Raw genomic sequence first — 13,183 nt, forward strand, 5'->3', positions numbered from 1 at the left:
GACGTGCGGAACAATAATTCTACAGTGCTAGTTCCACCCGAAATGTTTTAGCCAGCTTAGCCAAATTAGCTCGGTTACCCTGGTTACCCCGGTTACCATGCTCATGTAGTATCACTGTCGTCAGGGTGACAAACGAGAGACCCGAGCTGAACGATCCTCCCATGACACTGACTGAGTGCAACACTGTTATTAAAATATGCACCATTATCTCCACATTTAAATGATATCACGTCGCCCCATGCCCCTCCCCTTTCTGTGACAGTTGGCTTTTCACTCCACCTTTGACACGGTCACACAGCATGTTGTAAGAACCAGTTCTTACTGCCAGCTCTGTGCTCCTTGCAAGAAACAGAAAGCCTGTTTTCCTTTTTCATTGCAGCACAACTAAACTGTTTCAGAAATAGTTTTGACCAATGAGCCATTGTTGGATGTTTACATTTTTCAAAATAGAGAACCCAAATGTTTTTTTTAATGTTTTCTACCTTTTTTTTCCCTCCTGTACCAAAATTGTACCGAACCGTAACCCCAGGCTTTTGATTGGTCACGCCTGATTGGCGTGTAATTGGGACGCACCACACCGAGACTTTCTGGGCAAATTAGGGCCCTTCTACACCTACCTTGTTTGGTCTTGACTTTCAGACTTTTCAGTTTGATCCGAACCAAAATTACAGGCGTGAAACCCCCCTCGGACCAAACATGTAAAGTTCTTTAGTACGCTCGCATAATTGCAATGTGAAACCAAAACTAACTTGATCAAATGTATACAGTGCAACAAAAACATGAACCTTGGTTTGGACTTTCAGGTGTGAAAAGGTCTTTAAATGACATAAACACTTTTAAATTTTGTCAATGATTCACCATCAAAATCTGTGATGTTGGATTGGTTTTCTGTCACCGTGTCCTCCATGTTGACCATAGCTTCAGGTCCTTCCTGTCGGCCCCAGCAAGAGCACACCTAGCCGGGCTGGTTTCCAGAGAATGAAAGGGAGCTTCAGTTACCTCCATCATGACACATATCGCCACAGGGAGCCAGCAGCCGAATACATCTTAATGTTGAATAGGAGAGACCTAGGTCATCTGTAAAGTAAATGGCGCTCTGGTTGTTTTCTCCAGTGACAGCAGAGGGGGGAGGTGTATGTGCACGTCAGTCTGTGTGCAATATAGGCAGTGTAGTTTTACTGTCATGGACATCTCAGTGTTTTTGAGGTATGAAATATCTCTCTTTCCACTCCCCCCAGATTTTTTATTTTCACTCATCTTGCAACTCCTCTCTTTGCTCCTCCTCTCTTCTTTTTGCCTTTTCTCTTCCCACCTCTCTGCTCATCTTCCCTCCCTTTATGTTGTCATTTCTCTTCCCACATCTCTCCTTCCCTTTTCTCACACCCTCTGTTCACCTCTTACTAATTTCCTTCTCTCTCTCTCGCGTTGCTCCAGCACTTTCCTCCTCTTATCTCTTTTACCCGTAACTGTCATAAATTCTCCTCCCATCTGCCACTTCCAGCTGAATTTCCTTATTGTCATCCACTTCACTCTCGCTACAAAGGTCTAAACGAATGCCTAGTAAATGCTTTCATTCCGTTTGGGTGGATCCATTTATAGTATGGGTGGCCCCAATGGGAATCAAACCCTTAAATGGTGCAATGTCAGTGCTGGGCTGTACCAGTTGAGCCGCAGAGGGCCGTAACATAGTAACAACCCCCCTCATTTTCCACAAGCTGCCGACATCCAGAGGGGGAAAAATATCTGAGAGAGGATGAGCCCAGAAAAGGCAGTAGGAAACTTGTGCTGTAATATCTGTCAGGATGTTGTGACATGTTGGTGCTGGAACACAACTGGCAGTAAAGTCTTACCTTTGTTTAAGTGATGGGTGACTTTAATTTGACTGATCTTGATATTTATAAGGTGCTGCTGGAAGTTGAAGAGGTGCTACAGTACGACTACATTCTCGTATGTGCACCGTGCCAGCTTAAATTTTTGCACCCTCGGTATTGGAAAATATTGTCCGGGTTGCTGAACATTCCCACAGCACATGCCCGGTATTCCTAGCTCTGGCTCTTGTAACCACCCTGTAGTGTTTTTCCTTTCAGGCTGATGTGGGAGCTCTGGCCTGTGAAGGCACACAGAGGCTGCCATAAAGTCATTTGTTCCTGGGATTGAGCAGCAAGTGTTTCTGCTGGCGTTAAAAGCAGAAGATTCATACAGCTGTCAGCATCTGTTTCTCTTGTGGCCACCTCTAGAGCCTGCAACTCCTTCCAAAGTTGAGATGAGAGGGAGTTGGAGAAGGCAAACATCAAATACATATATGTATTACATTTTTAGCTGGATATTGCAACCAGGATTGTTTTTAAAGAACAAAAATTGTTCAATATGCTCAATGTTTGAACTTTTGTTCTTCTTCTAAATGGATATTTTAAACATACCATCTCACTTCTTTGGCAAACTTCACTGCTTTAAATGGAGTGACACATTTCAAATTTAACACCAAGTTAGTTTTTTAGTACTAGTACTACAGGATACATGGTTATCGGTCTGTACTGATACCAACTAAATTCCCCCATATATTCATGCCTCCTGTGCAATATGGCTGCACAGTAATGATACATTTTCAAGTCATTTAGAAAAAGAGAGAAGTTTATGGAAACCTGCGTGACTTGAAAATGACCTCTGAGGTAATCAATCAAAGACTGAAATGACTAATGCTCATACTGACACAAGATCCAAATATGGCAAATAATACTGGTGATTTTGTTTCCCAAACCATTATAATTTGTGACTCAGGTGCCTTGTGATATAATCAGGATTATTACCGTGAAAGGAATTGTGTAGCACTATCTTTTCCTGACATCCCACTGTCTTATCACAGTCATCGTTCTGTCACTATCAGCACCCACCAGAGGAACAATGCAGCACCTGGTGCTTCTACCACCAACAGAGTGGCAGACAGTAAGGAAACCCAGCCAAGCTGGGTAACATGGCCTGGCAGGCTTCTTTCATATCCTCTCTTTATCTGCAGATGGTATCGGGAGGCTGTGTTGACACAGAATTGTGTAAATCAACTTGTTTGCAATGTGGGTTGAACAGGTCGATGTGAGGGCTTGAAGAATTCTTTGAAGTACTGGGAACACTTCCTCTACAGATAGCAGAAACTGATGTAACCCAGCCCCTCAGAGGCAGTTTTTCTCACATTGCTGGCCTGGGTGTATGCTCACTGCAGTACTCTTTGAGTTGTAATACACACTAGATCTGATCTATTGTTTTGTCAAGCCCTGCCTCCCTCTTTTCTTTGGTGTTTGTGGTCTTAATATTTTGGGAACATCCTGTTTGTGTGTTTAATGTCGTGGGGCACAGATTGTTTCGTTTAAGGCCTCTGACCATTCCTGCCCTCTTATTAGTGTGACAGGACAAGAAAGATGTACTGAGGCAGCAGACGAAAAGACCCAAGAACAAGGAAGACAGACAGAGAGAGAGGGTGGAGGCTGAGGCAAGTGGAGGAATTGGAAAGCTGTGAAGGAAGAGTGAAAATGTAGGAAAAGCAATGAAGGGATGGAAAGAGAGAGAAGTGGGGAGATGTAGGGTGATGTGGCAGAGAAAGGAAAGCGGCATTGAGGGGAACTTGAGGTTGGCTGTGGTGAAGGGGTGGGGCGGGGGGTTGTTGCAGACAGACAGCACTGGGAATTCTGGTGTCGCTGGTGTGCAGCCTAGCATTAAATGCAATTTAATGCTCCGAAGCATGTTTACGTGCTATGTAAGTGATTCCCAGTTTGCGTTTCGAGTGCTTATCAATGATTTAATTGCATACCCCCCACTCCTCTGATAGCTGACATGCATCATACACGGCAAAATATGTGTTGCAGTGCCATTTGGTGCCCTGTGGCACAGCCTGTGGGGATCAGACAGCTGTGCACTTGTGAATATACGTGTATATATATATCTATGGGAGATTGAGACATGGAAAAACCTTTTTTTATTGAGGTTGGTCGTGCCTCCCTACACACATCTGTTGGGAGAACCTCTGGCTATGACATAAAGGAGCCTGCTTCTATTTCCATCTGTAATTTAGGTAATTTACTGGATGTTTTTAAGCTACTTGCAACTGAATTGCTAAAAGGGCTGCTGAATCACTTTCCCTTTTAAGGACTAGGTTATTAGAATCACACAGGTTTCATTTTTCCTTTGATGACCTTGGCGTGCTATTTATTCAGCCCTCACTTACGTGTATTTATTTGGCCTTTTATTTAACCAGGAAGTACTTTTGTAATAAGGCAGCTCTTATTTCTGGGAGACGAAAGCCTTTTATATTTAAAAATTAGGATATGATGGGTCTGGAAGAGTTTCTAACTTTGCTTTTATAACTATAAATAGCGGATGTATGCTTGATTTCTTATGTGGCAGCTAAGTAGTTTTAATACACAACCTTCCTGGAACTGTATTAACCCAGCAGACCATTACACTTTGCGTAAGGAATGATGGGATGACTTCAGGAGCAGAACTTGTTATAGCAGGAAAATGATACAGGAGCTGGTGGCCCAAGTTTGATTTGGCTTTGGGGTTTCTGCTGACACAGTGGCACTGAAATGTCACTTTCGTAGCCAGTTTGAATTAGAAGGTAATGTAACAGACAGCCTGGCAGCATAGTTTAGGAAAAGTCTTTGACCATGTGACCTCACAGGAAATGGCAGGGCTGGTACATTTATTTGAATCTGACAAAAAAAATAAAGGGAAAATATTTGAATGGCAGATTTCTACAGATAGTGACAATTTTAACGTTAATTTGTGTAGGGAATAATGACTGACCACATATAACAATACATATTTAACTGTATTGGAGTAGGGAGCGCTTCCAGTTGACATTTTCCAGCAGGTGTTTTCTGGCCAAACAAAAAATTTCTCAAGTGATCTGCTTCTCATCAGATGTGTTCACCTGTTATCATTCAAAATCAGAAAAAAAAAATCAGGCCCCCAGTTACGACTGGCTATTTATGATGTTGGCACAATCATAGTCCAGAGTTAGTCAGGCCTATCATTTGCTCCTTTTTTATGATGCAGAGTATTTCTTCTGCAAAGGTTTACACAGTCTAGGAAAACTCCCAGCCTGCTTATGAGGTGTGTTAAGTTCACCCACTCCAGTGGTCCCAGCACGGTCAGATGGAAGGGAAGGCCGTCCCTGGGTCTCTTCCTCTCTTCTCTGCTCCCTCTTCACGTCAGATCCTGGAAAGCTTCTCTCTCTCTCTCTCCCTCTCTCTCTGTTTCCATCTCTCTGTCTCCCCTGTCTCTCTTGCAAGCGGCATTTTTGTGTCGTTACCTCACTGTGGTTGTAAATAATCCCCGTTATGGCTTCCAGATGTCCCTCCGTCCCACTCTGGAATTGGGGATGGGGTTGGAGCGCGGCGCGGGTGTAAAGGGTTGGACACGTACTGTAACTGGCTCAATTGCTGACTGGGCCTGAGTATGTGATGCATTTTCTGTCTTTCACCCTGTCCTGCCCGGTATCACTTTCTCTCACGAGTTGAACTTGATTGCTTTTTCTGTTCTTCTCTGTTCTGTCTCTATTTCTCATGGTTTTATCCTTCAGTTGTGTTCTGTCTTTCTCATGGTTGTCATTCCTTAATTCCTCAAATTCAGACAAGAAGCGGACATTGGCATCAAGTAAGCACTTACACAAGTGTCCGGCTGTTACCTCAAGCTAACTCCTACCTCCTATAAAACTATCAGTGCTCTCAGAATTAGCTGATCTGAGACTGTACCACCAAAAAACACTAAAATAGTTTTCATCTATGTTACAGGAATTGTACACAGGAAGAATACAACTGTTTGTAAACACAGAAGCTTTATATGGCCACAGAAAAACTTGAAACCTGTATGTGATTGATCAGGAGCTGTAATTGATCATTGTAGCTATAGTTCACAACATATAGACTTTGGGAGATTTGTTGATTTAATGCTTCACTTCACCTGGTATGCAAGAGAGAAGAATAGATTTGTTTTGCAATAAATGGAGGGGGTCATATATTGTTGTGTCTTGTGTGCATCTTTCAGAGTTAGTGTTAAGTCTTTGTCTCTTTTGTCCTCATTCATTCACTGATGTTCTGTGTGGCTCCCTTCTTTTTTTCTACTTATTCTATCCGCACTGATTCACTGTCTGCTGAACTTGCGTCAACTCTCCGAGGAAATGCAAAAAATACACTGGCAATATGTGGATACTTAGAGATACATGACTCATATGCAGTATGCACAAACGGGCAGTATTACAGTATGTAATATATACACAGACACAGCAGCGTTAGGGAAGATTACTTTTTTAAACTGCTGTAACTACTGCTGCAACTAACAATTATCGTTAATCTGTTATTTTCTTGATTAATCGATTAGTAGTTTGGCCATAAAATGTCAGAAAATGGCTAACTGTTTCACACAGCCCAAGGTGACATCCTCAAATGTCTTGTTTTGTCCCAACCAAAAGTCCACAACCCAAAGATATTTAGTTTATCATCAAAAAGGACTAATGAAACCAGAATTTTGACATTTTCTTGTTAATAAATGACTCAAAACAATCAATGAATCATCAAAATAGCTAGTTCATTTAATAGTTGGCAACTAACTGATTAATCGATTAATCGTTGCAGCTCTGTCACATGTTTACCTGCCCTAAGAGGTAAGATGTTACCTTACCAAGTGAGTCTTTATTTAAGATCACTAATTTACTAATGCATATGGAAATATTCCTAAAACATGAATTAATTCATTTGAGTTTTTATTTGTTTGAACTTGTCCTTTGAGAAAACATTTAAAAGCCTTGCGACATACTGTATATGGAACTGTATATGGTTGTATGGGGACTCTGGGATTATGGAGAAGTATTAGACTGACAGCATGTGTCAGGTGACTGTATGTTTGTTTTCCTGTAATATTGACTGAAGTGATGGGTGTACCTTTTGCAATTAAGAACACAGAAAACGCAGCACACCCATGACAGTCATCTAACAGCTAGAACACATTATGTGTTATAACATTATGTTATAATGGGTTTTTTATTTTCACAATTCTGAAGATGATATGGGACAAGATGATTCATGAATTTATTATACATCTGTAAAAATAAGTCACCGATTAAATACATTGAAAAGTAACATGTTCAGTTACTTATTTATCACTAAAAAGTCATATAGTTACACCCAACACTGAGTCACACACACTAACTAATCACATGTAATACACGTAATAACACTCAGTACACTGATGACACACACACAATGAGACTCTCACGAATTTCACATGAACACACCCTCGAGACATAGCATGGAAGGGACCCAGACAGAGGCCTGTTGTGAGTAGGGAGCATATCATTTGTGGGCCGGCTGCTAAGTGAACACACTTGCTTGCAGTTACCATGTTTCACACAAAAATGGCTCTGACTTCTCTTGTTGGTATGGAGCAAGATGGGCCTGATAAGCACTCAGCATTTTGGGTTAAACCAGTCTGGCTATGTGGATTAGCTGGCGTCACTCATGTTTTTCCAGTTTCACTGCATCCTAAGGCCTACTACTGAACACGTGTGTGTATTTTGCACAGTGCAGACTATGCGAGAATATGTGTATTCTCTTGTGTTTTTAGCACACGTGGGTATGTGCTCATAGGGCAGATGGATGAATGTCTTTCCCGCAAAGAACGCAGCACATTAACGTGACTGACATCTTTTTCCAATCTTGGCTTACAAGCCCTACACATTGCAAAACCCTCTGAAAACAAAGAGCTTCAGTCATGCTAAAGCCTGGATAGTCACCTTCCCAAGCGTTGCAAGGGGTTCTTACCACGCCTTGTCATAGCAACTGTTGCTATGTTTAGGTCAACCTGTATATTTTGTCAGTGAGTTAATGTGTATGACCAAACTTTATGGTATTTATCTCTCTGTTGTAAAAAAAGGGATGCATCATGTCACTATGAATCCATCTTAGCTACAGGAGAAGCAGACACATTGATCCCTGGGTAAACGTGGGTGAGCTTGTCTCAAATTAACTTTATGACTCACCTGCCAACAAGACTGGTAGATGAAGAAATCCACCGGCCAAGTGTATTATCTACCAGCCAAAATAATAAATTGCCTTTTTGTGTCACATATACATTTGTTTCAATACATTTCATGGAGATAATAAGGTATTATGTTGAGTACAAACATACAGAAAGCCTTTTTTTTTCTGTGCTTCGTCCTCAGTGGGTTTTTGTTTTAAAGGTTGGCTTACTCCTTGTAAATGTTGCCACATAATAACTATTTAATTAACGGTAGCTAGCAGCAAACCGGCAGCAAGTGACAGTTTAGCAGAGAGCTGTGATGTCGAGTAGCTGATGTACATCAAACTCAGAGCGCTCCAGATGGCCTGTTGCTGGCGCTTCTTCACCTCAGACCGTCTCAACCTCCTACAGTTTCGCGGCACCGTTTAGACGCACATTAAAAAAACACATGTGGTGCTCATGCCTGCACTGTAGAGAGACCAACATGAGTAATTTCCTCTGACCCATCATACCCATTATTTTATTACATGACTATTTTGGTACAAACATTTACTCACCAGCGTGGCGGATAGCCTTCTGAGAGTTACTCGCCAAATGGAAAATCTACTCGCATTTGGCTCTCGGCAGGTGTTAATTTCGGACCCTGGAGGGCAGGCAGTTCTTGTTTGAGTCAGGGTGTTTTTTATGTTGACCCTGCATACTGAAATATGGGCCTAGCATTTCCAAAACACACACACACACACATACAATTGAATTCCGTTTATAAATTACAGTCCAGAATAACAGTTTAATAGCTGCTGTGTGCTTCAATAAACCACCTGCTGTTGGAGTGACGGCCGATGATTTTTCTTTCTCCAGAAAAGCAATTTATATAATGTGTTTGGTCGTGGTATTACTACCAAGGCCAGACAAAGACATAGCCACCAATTATGTGTCAGATGTAGATTTAGGGAACTAGATCGCGCTCTGTGTGTGCGCACATATTTGTATGTGTCTATGTTTGTATGTGTGCTTTGTTGTGGACAGGGCCTGTGGGCTCCTGGCTCAGAGATGAAAGACATTTCTCATGTGGCTGGTTTAGTGGAGCTCCTGAGTCAGCGTGCAGCTACTAATCAGTGTTTTCTCCCTCTCAGCTAGCCTGACTCTGTTCCCCTCACTCTCTGGCCTACCACCCTGTTAGCCCTGACTTGTGTTATTAAGAATTCAACCAGAAGTGAATTGAATACATATATTTTAGCCTTCAACCCATGTAGTTCAGCACTACCAGTGACCAACCCTACCACGTCAGATCAGTTTAGATGAAGAAGCGAGGCGGCTCAGACTACTGCATGATGGCCTAGATGTCTTCCAGACAGCACTGGCTTTTGTAGTTTAAGACATTGAGTATAAACACTTTTGAATTGGGATGACAGTTGAACAGGAAGCACTAGCAAGTTTCCATGGTTGTGTCTCTAAAAAGTAGACGAGTCAGTGTAACTCTTTAAGACAGATAGTGCTAATAAGACTGGATAGTTTGTGTGCACTGTGCTGAATTAATGGATCCCTCCTCTTGAGATAAGAGCATTTATTGATGGGGCTGTCGTCAGTGAAGGGTGTCGATATAATTTACCTGCAGGGTTATAGATCTTCTGCTGCAGTTAGCTTAGCAGGGCTTTATTATTGTAATTAAGACATTTTGGCTATTAAAGATATTGTAGTTTATAAAATAAAAAAATACCTAAGCTCATGACAAAAATCTGAAGAATTTAACACTTAATACTTTGGATAAAAAGACAACAATAAAAACAATAACATGGACTTGTTGTGTGTTGTAATGACCAACAATCAAAAATTGTGTGTCAGTCTCGTATCATGAACAAATTAGCTGAAATAAAATATAAGAATCCAGTTATAAATATACTAAAATCATAAATACGAACACAATGTTTTGTTCTTCATTCTGAAGACATCAAACAGTCTTATTTAGGGGATTTAATCTCTCATTTAATCGTTCGCTGCTCCGGCTTGATTGTGTGGCTTTGATACATGAATTAACACAAATCCAAAGGGATTTAGTTGTGACATATTATCTTTGTCCTGGTAAAAATGCATCAGATTAGAGATGGTGGCTAAAAGAGAGCGCTCACAGTTGAAAAGGATGCGATTCGCAGCAGGAAGCAGGATGGGAAATTAGCACCAGCAGAGAACCTGCGGATCAGCCCCTCCTGAATGAAAGATGTTAGGTGATTATCAAATGTAACATTGCCAGGTAGGCGTTGCCACACTTCCTTATTGAGGGGACCTGTGAAATAAAACCACTTCTCAATATCTCATGCACAGAGATCACATCTTCATAGATTTAAATGTTTTTGTGGTTGATTTTGCGCTGTAAATTAAACTGAAAGTGCATTTTGTCGGCCAACTAACTGTCTGAACTGTAGAGGAGGCTGTTTGGATGTGATATGTTGTTCTAGGACAGAATCTTGGGTCTTGGCAGGTCAGCATCATTTTCTGTCCCTGGATTTGTATTTTTGTTGGAAATTGTACTGTTAGATAATGCATGAAGAAGAGGAAGCAAGAACACCTTTTGAGAAAAACTAATTCAGATCCGTGTCACAGCCTTGTTTGTCATGATTTTTACAAACTTGTGGTGATACTCTGTTGAATTCCCTGAAAGTGGCTCACCACCCCTAGCACACCAGTATTGATCGCCCACTAATTATAACTTTAATTAATAGTGACTAAGCGTTTTTCCCACGTCAGGTGTTCCCAGCCTTACTGACTGGGATGACTAAAGGGTGATTTATGGTAAGTCGCTCAACACTTATGATAAGTGTTGCTTGACAGAAATGACATATTTTCTAAAGAAACAAGTGTTGCTTTACACTTTCCTTGCATGTCATGCACCTGGAGAATTTTGTTATGTTGTGGACACTGTCATATTTTGTTGCGTATTTTGTGATTGGGTAGTGTTATGGCCAAAATACACTGGGCACAGTAATGGCACAACACGTTTGTGACAGCTTGGATGCAGCAGAGCGCGTCTATTATAATCAAATGAGGCTGCTACACTGACCACGGAAGCTGTGGTCCCCTATGTGTGGCTACATTGCCCTCTAACAGGTAAAAACTACATAGAGCTGTGTAAAAAAACGAGTAAAAACTTGTTTAAAAATGATTAAAATAAATACCTCATTGTACCAGAGGCAATGCAACGTAGTAGTGCAACCTTGTGAGTTCTTTTTTTTTTACATTGCACATTAAAATAAATCAATCAAATCAATGTGTATCCATGATCCTGTAGTTAAACAATCTAATTAATTAATTCAGTACCAATTAATATAGCCTACGCTTCCAAACCCTGCATAACCAGCTGCATTATCACTTGCCAACCCTAACCCTAACTCAATAGGCATGCAGTGACAGAGACCGGGTTGGTGTAACTTTAGATTGTAACTTGTATTGTCCTTGTTTAATTAGTCCTGTTCGGATTGATATACTGTAACTAAACAAGCAGGCTGGAGGATAGCGTCTGGTTACCATGGAGATGACTGAAACCTTTTCGCCGAAGCATAAATTGAAAACGTCACACGAATCTTTGATCTCTGTTGAGTGACACTTACAAAAGTGTTGAGCGACCTCCCATAAATCAGCTTAAGTTGCGGGTTTATATGAGTACAGGTTCTGTAGTACTGTGTGCCAGGACATGCCACCCTCTGCCCCGCGGTCATAGCAGGCCAGGCCAGCTGTCAGTGGAGTCAGGAGGGAGTGTGAGGGAGACCAAGAGCGAGAGGTTGCTGAGTTATGATTGGCCTGTTTGTTTTATTTCTGCAGGCATTTCCCCTTCTCACAGTGGGAGAATGTCCTTTTCCTCAGCACTGGAGGGTCTGTAAAGTCATGGCATCCAGATGAGTTTAACATGATGTTTAGCCAGTGAGGGATTGCAGACAGGTCTAGAGTGTCAGCTTGGCTGGTGGTCAACACCCACACACACATACACACATGCACACACACATACACACACTGCAGAAACCAAAAACAAAAAAGGATGTTTGTATAATGGATGGAGATTTTGTCTTTTGTTAACCAAAAGAGCTACCGTATGTAAAAGTCAAACATCTATGGGTATTTGTATGTGAATGCTTGCTTGTCTGTATATTAATTATGCTAAACCAGGATAACCATGCTGTTAAAAAACACTGATGCACTGCTTAAGTATGGGAGTCAGCAAGTACTTTTTTTAAAATAAAGAGTTAAATTATGTTCCTCCATGTTATCAGAGCATCTGTGTATGAGTATAACCAATATGCTGACCTTGGTGAACTTGTAACCAATCCAGGTTATCCATGGCATGCTGAGATCATGTAAACCAGGAAGTGGTTGAATAGCTCTTCACAAATGAGGGAAATGCTGACTTTGTAGATGGAATCTCTGTCTAGCTTTGTGAGAGAACGCTGGCGTCCCTTGCAGATCCCTCCCAAGTCCTTTTTCCACCAGGAACCATAACTGCAGGCGCAACAATAGCCAACTTTATCATTCAGCCTCTCTGTGTCCGGTGTCATGTACTATAAAGAACCAGGTGGTTACTGACACTTTGATAAAGTTAATTAGAATAGCATAACAGCCTTTCATGAGTAATGGGGAAAATGGTGGGTTTGACTAGGACAAGTGTGTTCACATACGCCTGTGCTGCTGAATATCTGAAACTTTCCACCTGGTCATCACAATAGTTTTATTAAAGTTCACTAATGTGTAATGTGCTGATATGAAGAAAATGTAAATGATAGTCAGGGTTGACCCCGGAAAGTTGACTAGTAGAGATTGAGAGTGCTGATAAAAGTCCAGCTGGTTGATAGAAACTTTAAACAGACTTCAACTCAATGCAGACTCTGTTGGGTAAAACATGTCCAACTGGGGATTATCAAACTAACTTAAGCGGTGAGTTCAGCACCAGATTGTGATTGACTGGGCAGGGTTTGTCAGTTCTCCAGATCTTTTCTCTAGAAATTGCGAAATGTTGTTCTGATGAATTACTGTGAAGTGAATGCATGAGGGGATTTATCAACTTACTGTTTATTAACTTACTGTCTGTTACTGGCCGAGCTGAGTCAGACAGATCCTGGTGCAGCTCATGTCGTTATCACTGTAGTTACCAGATGATGGTTTACATCATTAAATACATGGCCTTGGCTGTACT

General features: G+C 41.4%; 1 protein-coding gene across 6 annotated transcripts in view; it reads left to right on the top strand.

Moving 5' to 3' along the window:
• cdc42bpab (CDC42 binding protein kinase alpha (DMPK-like) b) overlaps window positions 1-13,183 on the top strand; it is an 80,170-nt gene that overhangs the window by 19,634 nt on the left and 47,353 nt on the right. The gene's annotated exons all lie outside the window — the stretch shown is intronic.

The sequence above is a fragment of the Thunnus maccoyii genome, chromosome 17 (assembly GCF_910596095.1).
Source record: "Thunnus maccoyii chromosome 17, fThuMac1.1, whole genome shotgun sequence".
In the NCBI taxonomy this organism is placed as follows: domain Eukaryota; kingdom Metazoa; phylum Chordata; class Actinopteri; order Scombriformes; family Scombridae; genus Thunnus; species Thunnus maccoyii.